The sequence below is a fragment of the Castor canadensis genome, chromosome 12 (assembly GCF_047511655.1).
Source record: "Castor canadensis chromosome 12, mCasCan1.hap1v2, whole genome shotgun sequence".
In the NCBI taxonomy this organism is placed as follows: domain Eukaryota; kingdom Metazoa; phylum Chordata; class Mammalia; order Rodentia; family Castoridae; genus Castor; species Castor canadensis.
Genome location: NC_133397.1, coordinates 37,020,926 through 37,043,977, shown reverse-complemented (window position 1 = coordinate 37,043,977; position 23,052 = coordinate 37,020,926).

Below are 23,052 nucleotides of genomic sequence, written 5' to 3'. Positions count from 1 at the left end.
TAGCAATGAGCAGGGAAGGTAGCCTAGATGGTGCCTAGGAAGTAGAGAGCTACTCAACCCTGCTATAACAGGTGACAGCTGACTTTCACGTCCTGAATAGTGTGTTCTAGAGGCTGGTTAAGAAGGATACATCTGCCTGGACAAGAACCTGAGCTGGGCCAGGCCAGGCTCCTGAGGTCCTTCTGGGACTGAGCATCTTGGTCACTGTAAAGCTCTTCTGGGACTGCCCCAGGAGCTGAGTGGGCAGCTCTGGGAAAATCAAGGTGAAAGAGCTGGGCTTGATCCCAGTACCCTGGCAGATGGTGGCAGGAGGATCACTTTTGTGAGTGACAGAAACAGTCTCTGGCCTAGGCCACTGGGCTGTGAGGAGCTGGTGAGCAAATCCTCCTGTTTTGCATCCAGTAACACCCACATGGGCTGGTACAGAGGAGTGTGTTGTGGTGAACCTTAGCTGGGTGGCCTCTGCAAGGGGAAAGCCTCCTTGAGTAAAGGCAAGTAGATGCTGAAACTTGAGGATGCTTCAGGGAAGGCAAAACAAACGCCAGTGCAGAGGTCCTGTGGTGGGAGCACCTGCTGCATTCAGGACCAACTGTGATGAGCTAGACCAGAGATGGTGGCAGCAGCAAGTGCTAGCAGCGGCTGGATTCTGGATCCTTTTGTTGGTATATCCTTCCTTCCCTCTCTTCTTTCCTCTCTCACTTTTCTAGAAGGTATGTCTTCCTATGAGACCTATCGTAGATGACAGGCCCCCTGAAGGCAGGGACTGGGCCCGACTGCTCTCTTTATCCTCATGGCTGGCCCAAGGACTAGTTCACAGTGCCCAGTTAAATATGCCTGGGTCCCGTGCCATGAGATTCCATGGGGCTGAGCCCAGGTCCTGCTTATCAATATATTGTGGTCTGGACACTCCTGTCCCTTTCTTAAGAGAGCTTTGTGTATCTAGTCAAAGGGGGGCGGGACTTGGGTATGACACCCAAGAGAGAGTCACAGGGGCACTTGGCCCTGCTATGATGTGCTTAGGAATGACCTGGGTTCAGTTTTGTCTGTGCACCTGTCCACTGGTTTCCCTGGGAAGTGAGGAGAGGCACCTATGGCAGTGTCCAGCCTGGTCCTGTGTAGGGCAGAGGGTGTTGGTCTCTGCATTGCTCACTTGGTGATGTGGGGAAAGGACTCCTTGTTGCTTCTGGAGAGCATTTTGAACTTGATTTTGGGGCATCCTTCATCTACTGCCTTAAAGCCTTGGTTGAATATGGGCCTTCCCTGAAATACCCCTTGTTCCTGACTTTAACAGAAACTTGGATACAACTCATGTTTGCAAGCCAGCAGGTCCAATGTTTGAGAGGGCTTTGTCCACACACACCGCCGAGCCCACCATCTTTAATGCAGCACAGCAAGTTGGTGCGACTTCCGGCTTTCCCCTCCATTGCATTTTCTTGAGAGTTCTGAGTTTCCTGTCGTCTCATGGCACAAATGAACTGTCTTTTCACTTTCCCACAGCTTTTTTTTTCTTTCTTTTATTATTAATATGTGCATACAAGGCTTGGGTCATTTCTCCCCCCTGCCCCCACCCCTTCCCTTACCACCCACTCCACCCCCTCCCTCTCCCCCCACCCCCTCAATACCCAGCAGAAACTATTTGCCCTTATTTCTAATTTTGTTGAAGAGAGAGTATAAGCAATAATAGGAAGGAACAAGGGTTTTTGCTGGTTGAGATAAGGATAGCTATACAGGGCATTGACTCACATTGATTTCCTGTGCGTGGGTGTTACCTTCTAGGTTAATTCTTTTTGATCTAACCTTTTCTCTAGTACCTGTTCCCCTTTTCCTATTGGCCTCAGTTGCTTTTAAGGTATCTGCTTTAGTTTCTCTGCGTTAAGGGCAACAAATGCTAGCTAATTTTTTAGGTGTCTTACCTATCCTCACCCCTCCCTTGTGTGCTCTCGCTTTTATCATGTGCACAAAGTCCAATCCCATTGTTGTGTTTGCCCTTGATCTAATGTCCGCATATGAGGGAGAGCATACAATTTTTGGTCTTTTGGGCCAGGCTAACCTCACTCAGAATGATGTTCTCCAATTCCATCCATTTACCAGCGAATGATAACATTTCGTTCTTCATGGCTGCATAAAATTCCATTGTGTATAGATACCACATTTTCTTAAACCATTTGTCAGTGGTGGGGCATCTTGGCTGTTTCCATAACTTGGCTATTGTGAATAGTGCCGCAATAAACATGGGTGTGCAGGTGCCTCTGGAGTAACCTGTGTCACAGTCTTTTGGGTATATCCCCAAGAGTGGTATTGCTGGATCAAATGGTAGATCAATGTCTAGCTTTTTAAGTAGCCTCCAAATTTTTTTCCAGAGTGGTTGTACTAGTTTACATTCCCACCAACAGTGTAAGAGGGTTCCTTTTTCCCCGCATCCTCGCCAACACCTGTTGTTGGTGGTGTTGCTGATGATGGCTATTCTAACAGGGGTGAGGTGGAATCTTAGTGTGGTTTTAATTTGCATTTCCTTTATTGCTAGGGATGATGAGCATTTTTTCATGTGTTTTTTGGCCATTTGAATTTCTTCTTTTGAGAAAGTTCTGTTTAGTTCACTTGCCCATTTTTTTATTGGTTCATTAGTTTTGGGAGAATTTAGTTTTTTATCTGTTCTTCTACATGGCGGGGTCTCACGGGGTTAAAAGCGTGTGAGCTTTGGGATCAAGCAGATTTGAGTGAGCAGTGTAGTTTCTGCCTTTCCTAGCTGTATTACACCTGTCAAAGTTCTCTGAGTCTCAGTTTACTTGTCTGTAAAATGAGCACAATAATAATATCGACCTAATAGCTTGTTGTGAAGATTAATTGGAGGAAGTGACATCATATCTGAACCCACAATAAATGGGAATAATTAATATCCCCAAGACAATCCAAAGGGAGGTGGGGCTCTCAGAGCTGGTCATAGGCCAGGGTCCCCCACCTGCTCCTGGCCTTGGTCTTATTTCCACCAGCCTCTCAGCCTCGTCCAGGCTTTTCTGGAAGTCTGTGACTAGCTGAATCCATGAATGATGGTTTGCAGGTGTCAGGGACCTATGGTTCCACCCTCGCCCCCATGCCAGGGTGCTGCCTGCCAGACCCTTGTCAGCGGTTACAACCTCTGACCGCCTCCCGCTGCCTGAGTTTTCTCAAAGGCTCGGTTGACAGAAGTGGAGTTCATGGGGGTTATTTAAAGGCCATGCATTCCATCCATTCTTCTGGATGTGACTTAGCCTCGAACACAGTCAGACTCTCACGGAACTGAGCCACCATGGAATCTTTACTATGTCCCTCTCTGAGGATGGTCACTTTATGGAAAACCACCAGAGAAGTCCTGCAGTGGTGTTTATTTTGGGACACTCCTGTCTTGTTATTCCCTGCCTCAGGCAGCCCATAAAGAGCATGAATGGAAGACATTTTAGGCCGTTTCCCGTAACACACTTCATTTGCAGACGAACCTGTAGAAGCAATGTGACTCACTGACTGATGCCAAGGAACTTTACTGGGTTGCCAGGAAGCTCAGAACCAAACTTGGGGTTCAGTTCTAAGACTCTTAGAGGGTCTCTTGGCCTGCCATTTAAGGGAGAGGATTTCTTTCCAGATACTGCCTTCCAGCATGTAGGATTAGAGTTCCAGTTTTGGATGTGTCTTGCCAGTTGCTTCAAGCAACTGGTGGGGCCAGAGTGGGAGGCAGTGAATGAAAGAATCAGCATCCTTGTTAAGCTGGTTGAGTAGAGCATTGGTCAGGGCGAGTGAGAGACCAGTGAAGGGCAGGGATGGTGCAAGGCATGGTGGCTATGGAATGAGTGTCCCTTTCTCTGACACTATGATGGTGGTGCAGGGTCTGGCTTCACTGGACCAGGGGTCTAATGAAAACAGAATTTTCCATGAATTCAAAAAGAGAAGTACAGCCATTGCTTAATTTGAACTTCTCCTGTGGCCCCCAGGCTTTCTGCGTATTTTTGTAATGTTGTGAAACACTGAAACTTTCAGTGTCCCCTTTTTCTTCCTCTTCACTCCCACCCTAGTCCCTGCCACCCCAGTCACTCTCACCCACTCTTTCTTTTTCTGAACATGTCGTGAGTGGCCCTTCCTTGTATCTGACCAACCACAGGGATACATGCTGGGCTCCCCGCTGTGGTGTTTTTCCCTCTCTGGGTAAGACAAGGGTCCCTCCAGTCTGAGGCCTACGGTTTGTGGCTGAAGCAAGCAGAGAGGGCCAAGATTCAGATCCCTTGACAAAAGTAGCCATAGGACAGGGACATTGCCAAATGTCCTCAGGGGGAGGGAGCAAGACACCCCTAGGCTGAGGATGAACATCTCTCCTATTCCCATTGCTCACTCTTCTCCTGGTGTAAACCCCTCCAATGCAGTAGCTCTGTGTCCTCTTGGTTGTTCACACTCTTGCAGCTATATTACCTGCCTGTTTACATCTTTTGCCCAATTTTCTCTCTCTCTCTAACTCCCCGGGCCCTGGTACTGGGGTTTGAAGTCAGGGTTTTGAGCTTGCTAAGCAGGTGCTCTACCACTTGAGCCATGACTCCAGCCATTTTTGCATTGGTTACTTTTTAGTTAGGGTCTCTCTCTCTCTCTCTTTTTTTTTTTTTCTTCCCCAGCCTGGCCTGGATTGTGATTCTCCTGTTTATGCTTCCCTCAGTAGTTGGGATGACAGGCACATGCCACCACACCCAGCTTTTTCTGTTGAGATGGTGTCGCATGAACTTGTTGTCCAGACTGGCCTTGAACCACAATCCTCCTGATTTCTGCCTCCTGAGTAGCTTGGATTACAGGCATGAGCCACCAGTGCCCACCCTTCCTTCCCTCCCTGCCTCCCTTCCTTCCTTCCTCTCTCTCTCTCCTTCCCTCCCTCTCTCCCTTCCTTCCTTTCCCATGACCTCCTGCATGCTAAACTTGTGCTCTATCACTGTGCTGTCACCTCATCCTTCTTGCCCAACTTTCTATTGGGGTTGCATCTCCTTTTGGCTTGCTAAGCGTAGCCCTGTGTGGTATAGACGTGAGTGCCACGTTGGTTGGGATTGTGCTGTCTTCTCCCTTTCCTCCAGCATTTGCTGAGTCTCTCCTTACATGTGTGGAAACAGATACAGAGCTGCTTGCCTGCATGCACAGTGCTAGTTAGTGGCAGAGCCCTTGACCTCTGCACTATAGCCTGCATTCCCTGAGTATGACTTCATTGAAGGCAGAGCAGGCCAGCCCTGAGGCTTGAGAGGGGAGGGAAGGCAGGTGCCCCCTCAGAACCACAAAGCTGGGCCCCCTTGGTGTGATGCCCAATGTTTGGGAGTTGCATTTCACATTTCCCTTAGTTTAAGGATGATAGAGTGATTTTTCTTCAGTGTCTGGCGGGAAGACCTGGCCCTGGTGAGGAGAGGTGGGAGTCTAAAAGTATCTTGGGGGGTGTGTATGGGTGTGTGTGTGTGTGGTGTGTATGTGTTTTGGGTGGGGGGAGCTTTTTGCCAGCTCTGTTTGGGAGAGGATGCAGAGAGGAGGCACAAAGCTCACAGGCTCAGAGGTGGCAAATTTCTGCATTTGGACTTTCTGTTCTGGCCTCTGTGGGCAGCAACATCCTCTCTGCTTGGCCCTGGCAGCAGAGTTCTTTCCAGGCCCAAGGTACGACTGATGGAGGGAGAGGGAGGCAGCAGAGTGGAGGGGCTTTGTTGCCTAATGCTATTCACATGACTCTCTGACCTCAGGCTCTTCCCCTTTCTCTTGTCTTTTTCTCCTTCACTGCATTCTGCCCAGCTTTGGTTTCCCTTTTCTATTCTCATTTTCTCACTCTGCACAAAGGCCTCCACTGCTAGAGCTGACTGGGGACCTCCTGTCTTTGGCAGAGGTTGGTTTCCAGTTCCTGGATGTAGCCCTGGAGGTCCATGGAGAAGCCTCGGGGCCCTGACCAAGGAGCCAGTGCCTGGAGGCTGGTCCTGTACCACATCTTCAGAGTAGGGCTTCTATGTCTCCCTAGCTGGATAGAAAATACCTAGTCCAGGCCTAGCCACACCCCACCTATCCCTGACAGACATACATGCCAAGTTCATCCCACTTTCTCCCACCAGCCTCAAACTCCTGTTCAGAAGAGAAAACCGGACAGAATGTGTCTTCAGCCTCTGGGGGACTTTCTGCAATGCTTCCTCCCCCGAATGCTCAGTTAGGGTTACCAGGTCATTTCCTAGAAACCTGGGTGCCAGGTCCCAGCTCCAGATTCTGATTTTCTTGGTCTAAAATATGCCGGGAATTGGGATGCTGGGAAGCCTCCCCAAGAGATTCTGCTCTGTGGCTAGGATAAAGAGCAACTGGTTACTGAGGGCGGAGTGTCCCAGAGAGCATTAAGTGCAGCCCGGGAAACCCAAGCTCCAGTCTGGACATGTCTCACGTAGCAGGGTCTCCTGGGTAAGCTCTCCCTCACGTCATTGGGCAGGAGCACCCTGAGGAGAAGGGATCCAGTCATGGAATTTTAGATTTGGGGGACCAGGAAAACCAATCAAACTAACTCCTCATTCCACAAAGGAGAGGACTTAGTCTGGAGAGAGCTGGCAGATCTCCTGCGTCCCCCAGCACCTCGGCAGGGTCAGGCGGGAGGCAGGCAGGCCTTGGGCTGCCTCATCCACAGCCTCACTCTGCTGGGGCCCCTTGATGAGTTCCTTTTAGATTCCACTGATCTTTGGGGAGACTGCACCTCTCTACTGTTTGCTGTCGGTCTTTCAGAGGCTGGACAGAAAGCAAGAGCTAGTTAGGGGTGTGGGTCTCAGCCAAACTTTGCAAGAAAACTTTTGCAGAGCTGCTGACCTTCTGCAGCTGTTTTATAGGCCCTGTGGACCAAAAGGGGAAGTTTGACTGTATTTAGAAAGTTGTTCACAAAGAGGAATGGCGGGGGTGGGAGTGAGGGTGAGGAGGGTGGCTGGGTGGGGGAGCTGGGAGAGAGGAAGGCGGGAGGGATGCCAGCAGGGGTCTGAAGACAAGGGTTTGATTCGGGCCCACATGTTGTCACTTTGGAAGCTCTTGGGGCTGGAGGGAGGAGGTGGGGTAGAATGAGGGGGAGGAAGAAAGAGAAGAAAGGGGAAAAGGGGAGGAGCAAGTTCCCAGCCAGGAACCCTGGGCTTTTTCTTAGGCTGGAAGCAAATGCTCAATGTGCTGGGAGCATGCCCAGTGGCCCTCGAGGCCCAGGCATGGTTGCCTGTAAGGAGACAGAGAGATGGAGAGGTGCTGGGAAGGAGTTCTGGATGCCTAGCCTGAGGGTAGGGGCTCAGAGAATGAACTCCCCCAAAGTGTGCACAGATCTCGCTGCTATCTTAGTGGGCTCTGGTGGCCATAACAAAGTACTAAACTGGGCACAGTGTAGTTACACAACAGATGTTCATTGCTCACAGTTCTGGAGACTGGAAATGATGAGCAGGGATGAAAGAACCATGACTTCAAGTGTTCTACCAGGAACACTTGAACAAGCTGCTTTTCTTGAGGCAGTCCACGCTGAGGAGAAGGAAAAGAGGACCCCATTCCAATACTGACTTTGTCACACTAGTCACAGAGATGGTGCCACCACCTTTCTCTGGGACATGGTAGACTCAGCAGCCAGAAGAACCTGCCCTGAAGATGGGATTTAAAGGGGGCTACATTCGTTCTGAAGATCTGAGGTTAGACTCTGAGCGCCTGCTCAGTGTGTCTTGGTGCAGAAGGCCACTCAACTCTACTCAGTCCAACTCAACAAGACTCCACTCATTCTGTTATTCAGTGAGGACTGACTGAGCGCCAGCTGGCTATATGTCAACTGGTGCTAAGTGCTAGGGTGTAGAAGACATAGTCCCTGCTCTCATGGAGCTTGGAGTCTGGTGGAGGCATTTGAAGCTCCATGGTGGGTCCGTGTCTCTCCTCCACCCATGAGGATGCCCAGGAGTAGTAGGAGGAAGCAAGGTTCTTACTCCTGTGATCTCACTGGGGAGACAAGAGTAACCTACGTGAAACACTCAGAGAACAAGGCAGTCATTAATAAGTACATTGTTGACTTTGGTGGGAACTTTTGAAGTGAGCATGGTCAGGTTCAAACTCTGTAAGCGCTCTGGATGGACCAGGGGTCAGACCCACTGGGACTGACTTTCTAAGCTCCATGGAAGGATGAGGAGATCTGATTAAGTGGGCATGACAACCCATTAGCCTTAAATAAAAAAAAAATACATCAGTTCTGACAGGAGCATATTGGGTTGGGAAATCTATGTGGATTCCTATCTTTCTTGGTTCCTTCTTCCCATCGGCCACCCTCTTACTCTTTGCCTCTCACTCAGAGCTGGAAACCTTCTACAGCAAATGATGGGACTTCACGTGTGGAGAATGTCTTCCGTTTACAAAGCACAGTGCTGGCTGCGATGGGATTCAGAGATGAACAACCCAAAGCCCGAAGGAGCTTCAGACCAACTTGGGTTCACACATTCTGTAACAGAAGACTGTGGAAGATACCTGTGAGTGGGAGTGTGTAAGAGTTACAGGACTCCTACGTGCGTAAGAGTAAAGGTCACATTCCTGATAAGAGAACTGTAATATTAAAGCTATGATGTGTTGTGTATGGTGCACGCATGCGCGCAACAGCCTATTACCTATTAAAAAAATTTCAAACTTCAGAAAAGTTATAATTATTACAAGAAATTCCTGTCTATCTTTTTCCCAGATTCACCAATTATGTCTCGCCCTTTTGCCCTTAAACACTCCAGTGCATATTTTCAAGGACATTCTTTTTACATAGTCTGTTTTCCTTTTAACTGAAACTTATTCCTCTTATTTCAGACAGTATTGTATTATTCTAGATCCTAAATAAAGCTTACGGATTTCTGCGTGATGCCATGCTGGTGCCCTGGCCATGGGGGGCCGCCTAGGCCCCAGGGTTCCCAGGAAACCCTGCTGGCTTCAGGACCTATGCTTAGGTCTGTTTGTTACTGGACAGCTGCTCTGCCCCCACAGAGGCCTGGTCAGGCCTTGGCTGAACTCTGTTTCACTTTGTTTTTCTCCACTTTGTTCTCCTGGAGTGTTCTGCGTATTTTCCCACCCACAGATGTGAATGTGGCATGATGGTGGCTTTCCAGTGTTCAGTGTGGTGTGGTAGAAGCACAAGTGAGCTTGGTTGGGCACACTTTCTGGGTGTTGGAGGCCAGCCTGGGCTCCTCTGGAAACACAGGAGGCTTCCTGTCCCAAACTCACCAGGAGAAGCAAGGTTCTATGGTGTGGTCAGGCTCTGAGGCCTGTGGTCCTGCTCAGGACTGGCAGTCTTAGGCTAAGGGAACATTTTCCAGAGTACAGCTGAGGGACAGAACGTCTCAGTGAGATGGGCTGGGATGGGCAGGATTTTGGAAAAGCCACTGCTTGTTCTGGGAGGTGTTCAGGATGCTGAGGTTTTGGAAATCCAAGGCAGTTCTTCACAACTGCGCTCAGCTTTGGGAGGCGGAACGGATGAGTGCCGGATGCCCTGGGTTTATTGGGAAAGGTGATGCCCAGCCTTGCAAACCTGGGACCTGAGCCTCTGTTGGGCCCGGAGAGGACACTGGGCTTTGAAAAGGAATGCAAACTACAGGACTGGCCCCTGCAGTCATGAGATGCTACTCCCTTCAGCTGGCCTTGGCTGGAGCAGGGCAGGATATCGGCCCTGATACAAAGCCAAGGGGCCTTCAGGCCTGCACTCAAAGGTACCTCTGATGAAGCAGGTAGGAGAACCCCCAGTGTTCCCATGAGCAGAACATGCTGGAGGCATTTCACCAGGCAGATCAGTCTCATTACCAGGAGAGGCCAAGGAACGGGATGCCTCTCAGATGAGTCTGAGCAGTCAAGGAAGGCCTCCTTTTCTAGCAGCCTCTGCCTTCCTCTATTCTGATTTTTTTTTTTTTGGCAGTACTGGGGTTTGAACTCAGGACCTTACGCTTGTTAGGCAGGCGCTCTACCACCTCGCCAGCCCTGTTAAGTGTTGGGTATTTTCAAGATAGGGTCTCCTGAACTATTTGCCTGGGCTGACCTCAAACTGTGATCCTCTTGATCTCTGCCTCCCAAGTAGCTAGGATTACAGGCATTAGTCACCGGTGCCCTGCTCCCTGTGTGCTGTCAACCCAGAGTCCAGTTCTGTGACCTGGGGCAAGTCAGTTCAGTGGCTTGTCTCCTCATGGGAGAACTGGGCTGTAGAGCACCTGGCCCACATCCTGGGGCCTTGGAGGGCTTCACAGGTGCTTGGAGAGCTCATGAAATACAGATGCCAGGAACCCTACTTTAGGAGCCCATATTTGGAGAAGGAGGGTGACAAGGCCCAGGCATGTTCAGGTACTGTTTTGAGCAAGCTCCCAGGCACTCCTTGGAGCAGAAGCTGGGTAACCATGGAGTCACCTCATCTAGTGCCCCTAATTTTAACTGCAGGCTCCCCACACCAGACTTAAGCCTTTATTTCCTGACACATTTTTCCTGGTGCTGGGGAGGGCCTGGTCCAGGTGGAGCTCTGAGCAGGCCCTCCCCTGGATCCATCCAGGATGGACCAAGGCATCCAACTGGGAACCTTGGTCCAGGCGGCCCGGATGCACCGGCTCTCCTTCCCTGAGAACCAGCCTCCACGCACCGCATTTCCATTTCACTGGCGCGCTCCTCCGGGCCCCATGGAAATCACGAGGCTTTCTAAGGAGTCGCGCAGACTTCAGATAGGACCCTGGGCCCTGCCCACCCCGGCTCCCGGGCCGCTCTAATCCCGCGCAGGGTTGAGACAGAGCTCCCTCCCTGTCTCTTCGCCGCGGCCGCCCATTCTCCCACCGAGCTGACGTTGCCCTGCGGCCCAGCTGGCTACAGTTTTTAGAAATAACAATATCCCGGGGGGAGGAGCGGCGGGGTGAATGGGCGCCTTTGTCCCCGGCCCTGTGAAGCCCGATTAATTATGCGATGCGGAGCGCGGGAGCGCGGCCTCCCGGCCCCCTGCGCGCCTGAAAGGCCCGGGCCTGGGAGCGCGGCCGCCGGCTCCGCGCCGCCGCACAAAGGGCCGCGCATCAGAAACCCGGCAATTACCCCGCATTTTGTATTTGCCCTTGTCTCGCTGACACTGTGCACCGCCCCTCCCCGGGCGGCTGCACTTTGAGGATTTTCAAGCCCTTTCTTGGTTGCCAGGGACGACCGGGCAGAGGGCTGGGGGCTTGGGGAGAGGGGTGTGTGCCGAGTGGGTTCGTGTGCAATTGGGGGGCTTCCCGGATGAGGTGGGGAAGGGAGGGGTGGGTGTCGCCCCTGGGGACATGGACCTCAAATCTAATGCTCTCTCTAAAGCTGGAGCCAGGTCAGAGGGCAGATTCCCAGGCCCCACCTAGAAGACCCCCCTTATTCTGTAGGTCTGCGTTACCTGGGAAAATGCATGTTAAGCAATCCAGATGATATTTTTTAAACTGGAGGATAATAGTGGCATGAAATGCACAGATCTTAAGTGTACATTTTGACAAATGTATAGCCCTACGTCACCTACAGAACAATCAAGATACAGAATAACCACATCCCTCCGAAAAAGTTCACCTAGTCCTCTTTCCAGCCTCCCTGCACCACCCCTAATCTTCTCAGGCACTACCGTTCTGATTTCTGTCACCATCCCTTAAGCTTCAACTGGTTTTTTTTTTTTTTTTTTTTTTTTTTTTTTTTTGCCTTTTTGGCGGTATTGGGATTTTGAACTCAGGACCTCACACTTGCTAGACATACACCATACCACTTGAGCTGTTTCACCAGTCCCTTTGTTTGTTTTTTGACTTCATGATAAATGGACTCATGCAGCATACACTCCTTTATTTCTGACTTTTCTCATTCAGCAAATTGTTTTTGAAATCCATCCACAGCATGTGTATTTATAGCTGTTTCTTGTAATTACACACTTTCTCTGTTCACCTGTTGATGGACATTTCAACTGTTTCTAATTTTTGGCTATTATAAATAAAGCTGCTGTGATCATTTTGTACAAATCTTTTTTGTGAACATGTGCTTTTGTGTCTTTGGGTAAATATCTAGGAGTGGAATTGTTGGGTCCTTAGGGAAGTGTTCAGTCCTAAGGGGAACAGCTGCCTTCTTTTCTTCAGCATGTCTACACTACACAATTTTGCATCCCCACTAGCAGTGTCTGAGCATTCCAGTTGCTCTACCTCCTTGTCAGCACTTGATGCTGTCATTATGTTTGAGTTTAGCCATTCTAGTAGATGTGAGATGGTATCTCAGGGTGGTTTTTCTGGAGAAAACTCCTGCTAGTCCAATTCTTGTATTTGCACTTCCAGGAAGTGACCTCCTGGAAGCCCACAGCTGGTTGGGCAGAGGCAGAAAGAAAACTCGGGATTCACGACCATCAAACAAGTGCTCTCTCTCCCTGATGTCATGCTGCCTACACCTGGTGGGCCTGTGTGTGTAAGAAGCATGGGTCTGGCACTGCCCAGGATCACTCAGCATGGACCTGGAAGGGGACTTCTGAGAGTTGTTGCCTGCCACCCAAACATCAGCATCCATGGGACTCTGAACTGAGAGATGGTTTAATCAGGGACTGGTTTGTGAAAACATGCACAGGGATGGGGGAAGGAAGCTGGTGGCTGGCTATACTTGACTCTTACTCCGAGGACACAGGCAAAACTTGAAAGCCCTCTGCTTAAGCTACTCATAGCGGGCCTTGGGGATTCTCTGATGCTGGCTGATGGGAATGAGGTGGCAGGAGTCTGGACTTCCAAAGTCCTCCTTTGTTGCTGGGCATGGTGGCACATGGTTGTAATTCTAGCAATCGGGAGGCTGAGGTGAGCTTGAGGACATCTTGGGCTACATAATGAGATCCTGTCTCAAAATCTCAAAACAAAAACCTCCAACTAAAGGCCTTCTTTGCCTATAAACATCTCCTAAGTGTTTTTTGTTTTTGGTGGTACTGGGGTTTGAACACAGGAACTTACACTTGCTATGCAGGTGCTCTATTTCTTGGGCCACTCTGCCTACCCTTTTCTTTTTTTGTGTTAAGTATTTTCGGGATAGGGTCTCTCCAACTATTTGTCTAGGCTGGCTTCTAATTGAATCTTCCTGATCTCTGCCACCTGAGTAGCTAGGGTTATAGGCATGAGCCTCTGCTGCCTGGCTTTAAGTGTGGCTTTTAAAGACCCAGCCTGATCTACTCTTATAGCTTGTATTTGGCTGCTCTTATTTTGTGCACTGTACTGCAGCAATAGTGGACTCTTGTCCATCCATCTTTGTCCCCCTACTCCCACACCCTCCATACAAAACTGTGAGATTCCAAAGATGGCCACACCCAAGTGAACTAAACAGAACTTTCTCAAAAGAAGAAATTCTTTTTTTTTTTTCCTTTTTCTTTTATTATTCATATGTGCATACAAGGCTTGGTTCATTTCTCCCCCCTGCCCCCACCCCCTCCCTTACCACCCACTCCACCCCCTCCCTCTCCCCCCCTCAATACCCAGCAGAAACTATTTTGCCCTTATTTCTAATTCTGTTGTAGAGAGAGTATAAGCAATAATAGGAAGGAACAAGGGTTTTTGCTGGTTGACATAAGGATAGCTATACAGGGCATTGACTCACATTGATTTCCTGTGCATGGTACCTTCTAGGTTAATTCTTTTTGATCTAACCTTTTCCCTAGTACCTGTTCCCCTTTTCCTATTGGCCTCAGTTGCTTTTAAGGTATCTGCTTTAGTTTCTCTGCGTTGAGGGCAACAACTGCTAGCTAATTTTTTAGGTGTCTTACCTATCCTCACCCCTCCCTTGTGTGCTCTCGCTTTTATCATGTGCTCATAGTCCAATCCCCTTGTTGTGTTTACCCTTGATCTAATGTCCACATATGAGGGAGAACATACGATTTTTGGTCTTTTGGGCCAGGCTAACCTCACTCAGAATGATGTTCTCCAATTCCATCCATTTACCAGCGAATGATAACATTTCGTTCTTCAAAAGAAGAAATTCAAATGCCCAAAAAGCACACGAAAAAATGCTCACCATCTCTAGCAATAAAGGAAATGCCAATTAAAACCACATTAATATTCTACCTCACCCCCGTTAGAATAGCCATCATTAGCAACACCACCAACAACAGGTGTTGGCGAGGATGAGGGGAAAAAAGGAACCCTCTTACACTGCTGGTGGGAATGTAAACTAGTATAACCACTCTGGAAAAAAATTTGGAGGCTACTTAAAAATCTAAACATTGATCTACCATATGATCCAGCAATACCACTCTTGGGGATATACCCAAAAGACTGTGACACAGGTTACTCCAGAGGCACCTGCACACCCATGTTTATTGCAGCACTATTCACAATAGCCAAGTGATGGAAATAGCCAAGATGCCCCACCACTGACGAATGGATCAAGAAAATATGGTATCTATACACAATGGAATTTTATGCAGCCATGAAGAAGAAAGAAATGTTATCATTCGCAGGTAAATGGATGGAATTGGAGAACATCATTCTGAGTGAGGTTAGCCTGACCCAAAAGACCAAAAATCATAGGTTTTCCCTCATATGCAGACATTAGATCAGAGGCAAACACAACAAGGGGATTGGACTTTGATCACATGATAAAGCTAGAGCACACAAGGAAGGTATGAGGATAGGTAAGACACCCAAAAAAACTAGATAGCATTTGTTGCCCTCAATGCAGAGAGACTAAAGCAGATACTTTAAAGCAACTGAGGCCAATAGGAGAAGGGGACCAGGAACTAGAGAAAAGTTTAGTTTGAGAAGAATTAACCTAGAAGGTAACACACATGCACAGGAAATTAATGTGAGTCAACTCCCTGTATAGCTATCCTTATCTCAACTAGCAAAAACCCTTGGTCCTTCCTATTATTGCTTATACTCTCTCTTCAACAAAACTAGAGATAAAGGCAGAATAGTTTCTGCCTGGTAGCGAGAGGTAAGGCGGAGTAAAGGGGAGGTAATTATGGGGCAGGGGGAAGGGGGGAGAAATGACCCAAACATTGTATGCACATATGAATAAAATAAAAATTAAAAAAAAAAGATGGCCACACCAACATATATCTCCCCCCACCCCTGCCCACATGACATTCCTTCCACTGAGAGAAGGGGTCTGTGTTTTCTCTCATTGAATCTGGACAGGGGCTTCTGACTGCTCTAATAGACTAAATTGCTGCTTTGTTTTGTTTTGAGACAGGGTCTTGCTATGGAGCCCAGGTTAGATTCAAATTTTCTGTGTAGCTGGCCTCAAACTCATGATCCTCCTGCCTTAGCCTCCCTAGTACCACCACATCTGGCAAAGAAGTGATTTATTTATTTATTTATTTATTTATTGGCGATATTGGAGTTGGACTTGAACTCAGGGATTCATGCCTGCTAGGCAAGTGTTCTACCACTTGAGCCACTCTTCCAGCCCAAGAAGTGATGATTTGTGACGCTAAGGTATAACTTCCACCTCGCTCTCTTTTTTGGGATGCTCACCCTAGGAACCTAGGCAACATGTTATGGAGGAGCCCAAACTAACCTACATGGAGAGACCCAGGTGGAAAGGAATCGAGGCTCCCAACTTACAGCCAGGTCCAGCCATCAGATCCATGGGTAAATGAACCTTCAGATGACCCAAACCCCCAGGTTTCAGGGCTTCCAGCTCAGATCTTAGAACACAGAGAGCAGAGACAGAACTTCCTGGTGCCTTGCCTGCATTCCAATAATAACAAATGGTTCTTTTTTCCAGTATTATGATAATTTGTTCTGAAGCTATAATAACTGGAATTCACACTATATTTCTTGTATCTTCTCCCTGTTAATTCATATGCCCCTGCTCCAGTTCTAAGCCTAACTCTTCTCTTTCGGATTGTGCTTGGATGTCACCTCTGCTGACTGCCTTCCTTCACCTTTCTCTGCACCAAACTGTAAGTTCCTCCCCTGAGCCCCGGATACTTGTCCAGGTCTTTGTATTTCCACCTTGCCCCTCAACTTCACGTTTGGATGTTTGCATCCTACATCAAAATGGCTCCCAGAGAGCTGGCACACTGCATGTTCCTTTTCTGGACTTCTAAGAACCTGGCACATTATGTTTTTGTTGAAAGATGGCTTGTCTGGAAAACAGAGGGAGTAGAGCTTTAATTAACCAAAATTCAACTTCCCATCCCTGTCTCCATTCCCTCTGGGCCAGGTTTTGAGCAAGAGTGAGCGAAAGAACAAGAGATGTTCTTCCCCTTCAACAGAATTTCAGAATCATTAGGGAGAGTAACAGAGAGACTAGAATTAGACTAGCATACAGTGAAATGAGATTGTCATTTCAATGACAGTCCCCAGAGAGAGAAAGCATGGGGTGGTCAGAATGAGCTTCTAGAGGAGGTACAAGTGCTCTGTAACAGGCCCTCTGGTACAACTCCCAGCTGGCTTCCCTTACCCCACCTTGTTGTGGCCACAGTTAAGGGGTAGGTGTGTTAGCACAAGAAGTTGGGGAGGGGCCATTGGCACACCTCCCTCCTGGGACACTGTCTCAAGAACAAGCATAGTCTTGACTATCTCCTCGGTTTGCCCCTCCCTCTCCACCTTGCCTGGGGAATGGAAGAGCATGGGACCAGTAAAATGGGGTGGGTGTTCAACCAAGTAGATGTACCCCCAACAGTATGGGGGGAATTTAGGCATATTGTACTGACTAAAGAAGGCAAAAACCAGACTGAAGTCTACAGCAAGTATCCTTTATGTAAACCAAAATACATGCATACAGAAAGGCAAGGTATGTTTTAGAGAGACACATGCAAAAAAATGTGATGTCAAGCATATTAATGTAGTTGCTTAACTTAGGGATGGTGGTCCTGGGGTGTGAGCAAGGATTATAGGAATAAATAAATAAGACAAGAGAGGCCTTTGCAGGGAACAGCAATGACAGTGCCATTGAGGAGAGCTATAAACTCAAAGTCAAAACCAAAATCACTCTTGCAAATGAGTCCCACATTGGGACAACACTCAAGTTTGTGTATGGTGGGGGAGAAGGGTTGTGGGCAGGGGCTTGCCTGTAGCTGCAATGTTTTATTCCTTTAGGAAAGATAAAGCATTTGAAGCAAAATGGTGAAATGTTAATATCTGTTGAATCTGGGGAGATGCTATATTAATTTTGTGCACATTTAAAATATATTGGTGGCACTGGAACTCAGGGCTTTGTGCTTGCTAGACAGGTACTCTATTGCTTGAGCTATATCTCCAGCCCTTTTTGATCTGGTTATTTTGGAGAGAGGGTCTCACAGGTTGGTCTGGACCTTCATCCTCCTATTTATGCTTCCCGCTGTAGCTGGGATGACAGGTGTGTGCCCCTGTGCCTAGCTAGTGGTTGAAATAGGATCTCATGAACTTTTTGCCCAGGCCAGCTTCCCAATATCAGCTTCCCAAGTAGCTAGGATTATAGGTATGAGCCCATAGTGCCCAGCTAAATACATTATAATTTTTGAAGCATATTTTAAGACGTTGCCAAACTAATTTTGCTGCAATTCATTTCCGATGATAAGTTTACAAAGTTCAATGACTGCTCTGGCTTTCTATGGCAGTCCAAATAGGAGAGGAACATGAAGATTTTGACTTTCTATGAACGCTAAAAACATTGATAAGTGAGATCTTTGGACTGGCAAATACCAAGTATGCCTGCTGCATGGAGAGAGAAATGAGATGGTTTTGATCTTATTTCTGACTAACTGCATCAGATCAGCCTCTCAGGGCTTTGTGGGAAGATCATCAATGAGCTATTGGATTTCCTGGAGACAACACATTCTAGACAATTGTGTGGAACTGCTGTAGGCACATCTCAGAGTCTGCCCAGCTCACAATTGGGAACAACCCTGACACTCACAGTTGAACCTGCTCAGCAGCTAAATCTGTGGTATAGACTGTTCTCAACTCTGCCCATAGCTGATTGGGTGGGAGAGAGCAGTAGAACCATGTTGAGCCAATCAGATTCTTCCTCGCAAGATTTTGGGGTTTTGAAATGAGGTAGGACTGAGAGCACCTGGGGTGGGAATGTTCTAATGAAGAGATTCATTGACTCCAGATGCTTAGGTCCTTGGATCTGCCATGGCCCTGGCCTTTCCTGAGGCTCCGTTGTTCAACTTAATCTTGAAATTTAATAAATTTATTATTATTTGTCAGCGTCGAGTTCTATGACTTGTTCTATGGATTAGGTCACCATATTATTTTATTATTTTCCAGCCTTCCCCCTGTGCTGTTGCTAATAATATATCTTTATTGAGTTAGAAAAAGGGGCCCCCTTTCTGGGCAGACAAATTAGAAAAAGCTGTTCTTGGCTCTTGGCAGACACAGCCCCTCACCAAGGTGAAAGGTTTGGCCAGTGGAACATGGGGCTGGGTTTTGGGCCTCCCTCCACCTCTTTCCTCACCTGGGCCCCTTTGTACAGTTCACAGACTACATAACCATTCATGCCTACCCTGCCTGCCCATCGCTTGTATCCTGGCTGATTTGTCTTTTGCATCCAACTGTCTTTCAGAATATGAAGCATTGCTTCAAGCAGGATTTCCTGGAAATGTTGGTCTATCATGTACTTTATATTGGTCTATTCAGTACTTTAACACTCATGACAAAGGAAATTTAGAAAAACTTTATGGCCTGGTAAAGTCCACAGAAGCCTCATCTTCTGATGAATAATCTTTGGATGGAACCCAGGGCCTTGCATATGCTAGGTAAGTGCTGTATCACTGAGCTACATCTCCTGGCAGACAAAGACCTCCTCTTCTTCCTCCTTCCATTTTGTCTTATTTTTGAGATAGAGTCTCACTATGCAGTCCAGGCTGGCCTCAAACTTATGATCCTCCTACCTCAGCCTCCTGAGTGCCCGGAAGACATTTTTTTTTCATTTTTCTTTTATTATTCATATGTGCATACAAGGCTTGGTTCATTTCTCCCCCCTACCCCCACCCCCTCCCTTACCACCCACTCCGCCCCCTCCCTCTCCCCCCCCAATACCCAGCAGAAACTATTTTGCCCTTATTTCTAATTTTGTTGTAGAGAGAGTATAAGCAATAATAGGAAGGAACAAGGGTTTTTGCTGGTTGACATAAGGATAGCTATACAGGGCATTGACTCACATTGATTTCCTGTGTGTGGGTGTTACCTTCTAGGTTAATTCTTTTTGATCTAACCTTTTCTCTAGTTCCTGGTCCCCTTTTCCTATTGGCCTCAGTTGCTTTAAGGTATCTGCTTTAGTTTCTCTGCGTTGAGGGCAACAAATGCTAGCTAGTTTTTTAGGTGTCTTACCTATCCTCACCCCTCCCTTGTGTGCTCTCGCTTTTATCATGTGCTCATGGTCCAATCCCCTTGTTGTGTTTGCCCTTGATCTAAAGTCCACATATGAGGGAGAACATACGATTTTTGGTTTTTTGAGCCAGGCTAACCTCACTCAGAATGATGTTCTCCAATTCCATCCATTTACCAGCGAATGATAACATTTCGTTCTTCTTCATGGCTGCATAAAATTCCATTGTGTATAGATACCACATTTTCTTAATCCATTCGTCAGTGCTGGGGCATCTTGGCTGTTTCCATAACTTGGCTATTGTGAATAGTGCCACAATAAACATGGATGTGCGGGTGCCTCTGGAGTAACAGTCTTTTGGGTATATCCCCAAGAGTGGTATTGCTGGATCATATGGTAGATCAATGTCCAGCTTTTTAAGTAGCCTCCAAATTTTTTTCCAGAGTGGTTGTACTAGTCTACATTCCCACCAACAGTGTAAGAGGGTTCCTTTTTCCCCGCATCCTCGCCAACACCTGTTGTTGGTGGTGTTGCTGATGATGGCTATTCTAACAGGGGTGAGGTGGAATCTTAGCGTGGTTTTAATTTGCATTTCCTTTATTGCTAGAGATGGTGAGCATTTTTTCATGTGTTTTCTGGCCATTTGAATTTCTTCTTTTGAGAAAGTTCTGTTTAGTTCACGTGCCCATTTCTTTATTGGTTCATTAGTTTTGGGAGAATTTAGTTTTTTAAGTTCCCTGTATATTCTGGTTATCAGTCCTTTGTCTGATGTATAGTTGGCAAATATTTTCTCCCACTCTGTGGGTGTTCTCTTCAGTTTAGAGACCATTTCTTTTGATGAACAGAAGCTTTTTAGTTTTATGAGGTCCCATTTATCTATGCTATCTCTTAGTTGCTGTGCTGCTGGGGTTTCATTGAGAAAGTTCTTGCCTATACCTACTAACTCCAGAGTATTTCCTACTCTTTCTTGTATCAACTTAAGAGTTTGGGGTCTGATATTAAGATCCTTGATCCATTTTGAGTTAATCTTGGTATAGGGTGATATACATGGATCTAGTTTCAGTTTTTTGCAGACTGCTAACCAGTTTTCCCAGCAGTTTTTGTTGAAGAGGCTGCTATTTCTCCATCGTATATTTTTAGCTCCTTTGTCGAAGATAAGTTGCTTATAGTTGTGTGGCTTCATATCTGGATCCTCTGTTCTGTTCCACTGGTCTTCATGTCTGTTTTTGTGCCAGTACCATGCTGTTTTTATTGTTATTGCTTTGTAATATAGTTTGAAGTCAGGTATTGTGATACCTCCTGCATTGTTCTTTTGACTGAGTATTGCCTTGGCTATTCGTGGCCTCTTGTGTTTCCATATAAATTTAACAGTAGATTTTTCAATCTCTTTAATGAATGTCATTGGAATTTTGATGGGAATTGCATTAAACATGTAGATTACTTTGGGGAGTATCGACATTTTTACTATGTTGATTCTACCAATCCATGAGCATGGGAGATCTCTCCACTTTCTATAGTCTCCGGAAGACATTCTTGAAAGGTCGAAGGAGACATCTCCCTCCCTAGTGGAAACAAAACTAGTGAAAAAGTTCATGCAAGATTGTAGAGAGAGTTGATATAGGGGTGTCTGTAGGCCACACTGAGAGTGACCTGGAAAGGCAGATGGACACACGGAAGAAATGATCCCAAGGAAGAGAAGATGCCTTGAGAGGAGGCCACTCCAGCACTGATTCACCCATTCACCTCACAGTCAGGCAACCACTGTACTTACTAAAAGTATTTACAGTCAGTATGAGTCCTGCTACTGTTCTGAGATAAAAGTGAATAGAGAAAAGCAAGTCAGGAACAGTCCCACGCCAGGGGGTTCCTCCCTCCCCCCCACTTCTGATCATGTAAGCTATCTGTATCTACAACTACAGGAACGACAGGAGGCAGCTCATGGCTGGGATGTGGCTCAGATGTAACATGCATGGGGCTCTGAGTTCCATCTCAGGTATCAAAAAAAAGAAAAGAAAAACGAAAAGACAGGAAGGCAGTGTAGTCTAGCAATTAAGAATGTGAGTTTGGAACCAGAATTTCTGGGTTCAAATCTCAATTCTGTCATTTCTACATCTGTGGCCTTGAATGTATTACTTCACTTCTTACATGTCTTAAACATATACATTATTCTTTTGACTCTCCTCTGGTCAAAAAGTGAGGTCTATGTCCTCTCCCTTTGAACCTGGGTAGAGATTTGGAAGTGCTAGAATTCCCCCAAAATAACATGGCAAAATTAACACTGTGTAACTTCCAAACCTGGGTTGAAGAATCCTAGCTTTCCAACAGTAGCTTCACATGGATTCTTTTGGGACAGTCATGCTGGGAGCCCTCAGCTGCCAGGAGAGAAATCCACCTGCCCTCGGTCTGCACTATGGAGAGACTGCATATAAAGTGAGAGGCAACCAAAGAGCCCCCATCATCCAGGCTCAACTTCTGAGTCTCCCTCACCAGGCCCAGAAGTGTGAATAAGAAGTATTGCAGGTGACCCCAGCCCCAGCCCCAAACTCTCCAGAGACCCCAAGTGACAACTGCTGGGCTTAGTCCCAGTCAACCCCCAAATTCATGGGCAGAAAAAATGACTGTTACTGTTTCAAGACTTCTGTTTGGGGTATACTTGCTATAATGCAGTAGATAGTCGACACAGACTTTTTTTGTTACCTGGAAGTGGACTGCTGCCACTACAAAACCTAATTATGGCTTTAGAGCTGGGATGTGGGCAGAAATTATAAAAGTTTTGAGATATTATTATTATTATTATTATTATTGGAAGCCTGATAGCTTTCGAGGAGACTGCTGGCAAGGGTGTAAAGGAAAGTGAGGAAAATGTATTGGAAACAGGAGAAAAGGGGACCTTAATTATGTAGTAGAAGAAAGTTTAGCAGCACTGTCACTTGAAGTGATGTGGACAAAAGAAAATGTACCTAAGGAATTAATAGTTTGGGCTAAGGAAATTTTTAAGCAGACATTTGGATGTGCCAATTGGATTATTTTAGTTGTGTATGTCAGGGATGGAGAAAGATGAATTAAAAAGGAAACTTTCAAGCAAAATTTATAGAAGATGTAAAAGAGCCAAGGTCTTGCTGGGTTTGAAAATAAATCTGTTTCTCATTCACAGACTCTGCAAATGGGAAACTATTCTGAAAATATGAAAATGCTTCAGGACAAAGATGAAACCCAGAATGAAGTGATAAGACCTTTTGTCAAAACGTCAGAAAGAACTAATGCTTCATAAAATCTTTCAGACAAAGGCACTCTAACTATTTCAAGAGAATGCTTCACAGTTTCTCTTCATCAAGCAGGAGGGCTTCTAAGAACCTCGTTATCCCAGAATAGCTTCACGAGAAGCTGAGGGTAAAGAAAAGCTCATCTCCATGGAATTTGTTGGTATAGCTTTTTTTTTTTTGCGGCAGTTCTAGGATTTGAACTCAGAGCCTTGAACCTGCTAGGGAGGCATTCTACTACTTGAGCCACACCTCCAGTCCGTGTATAACTTTTTTTTGTAGTAAAAGGAACAGTAAAGCTTATTAGTAAAGGAATTTAGTATAACAGGATAAAAGTGAGGAAAATGAGGGGGAAAGGGAGAAACATTTCCTGCTCCCCATGCAGGAAATGGGAGTAGAGATTCCCAGGTATGACTTTTGACTAATGCAGCTAACCCCAGTAGGAGCCAGGGAAAGGCCGTATGTTGCAAATAGAATGATATTGCCCAAAGCACACCGGCTTGGGCTAAAAGGGATGGGCCAGTACAAAATGAAAAAAAGGCCTTTGGCTCCCCAAAATTCT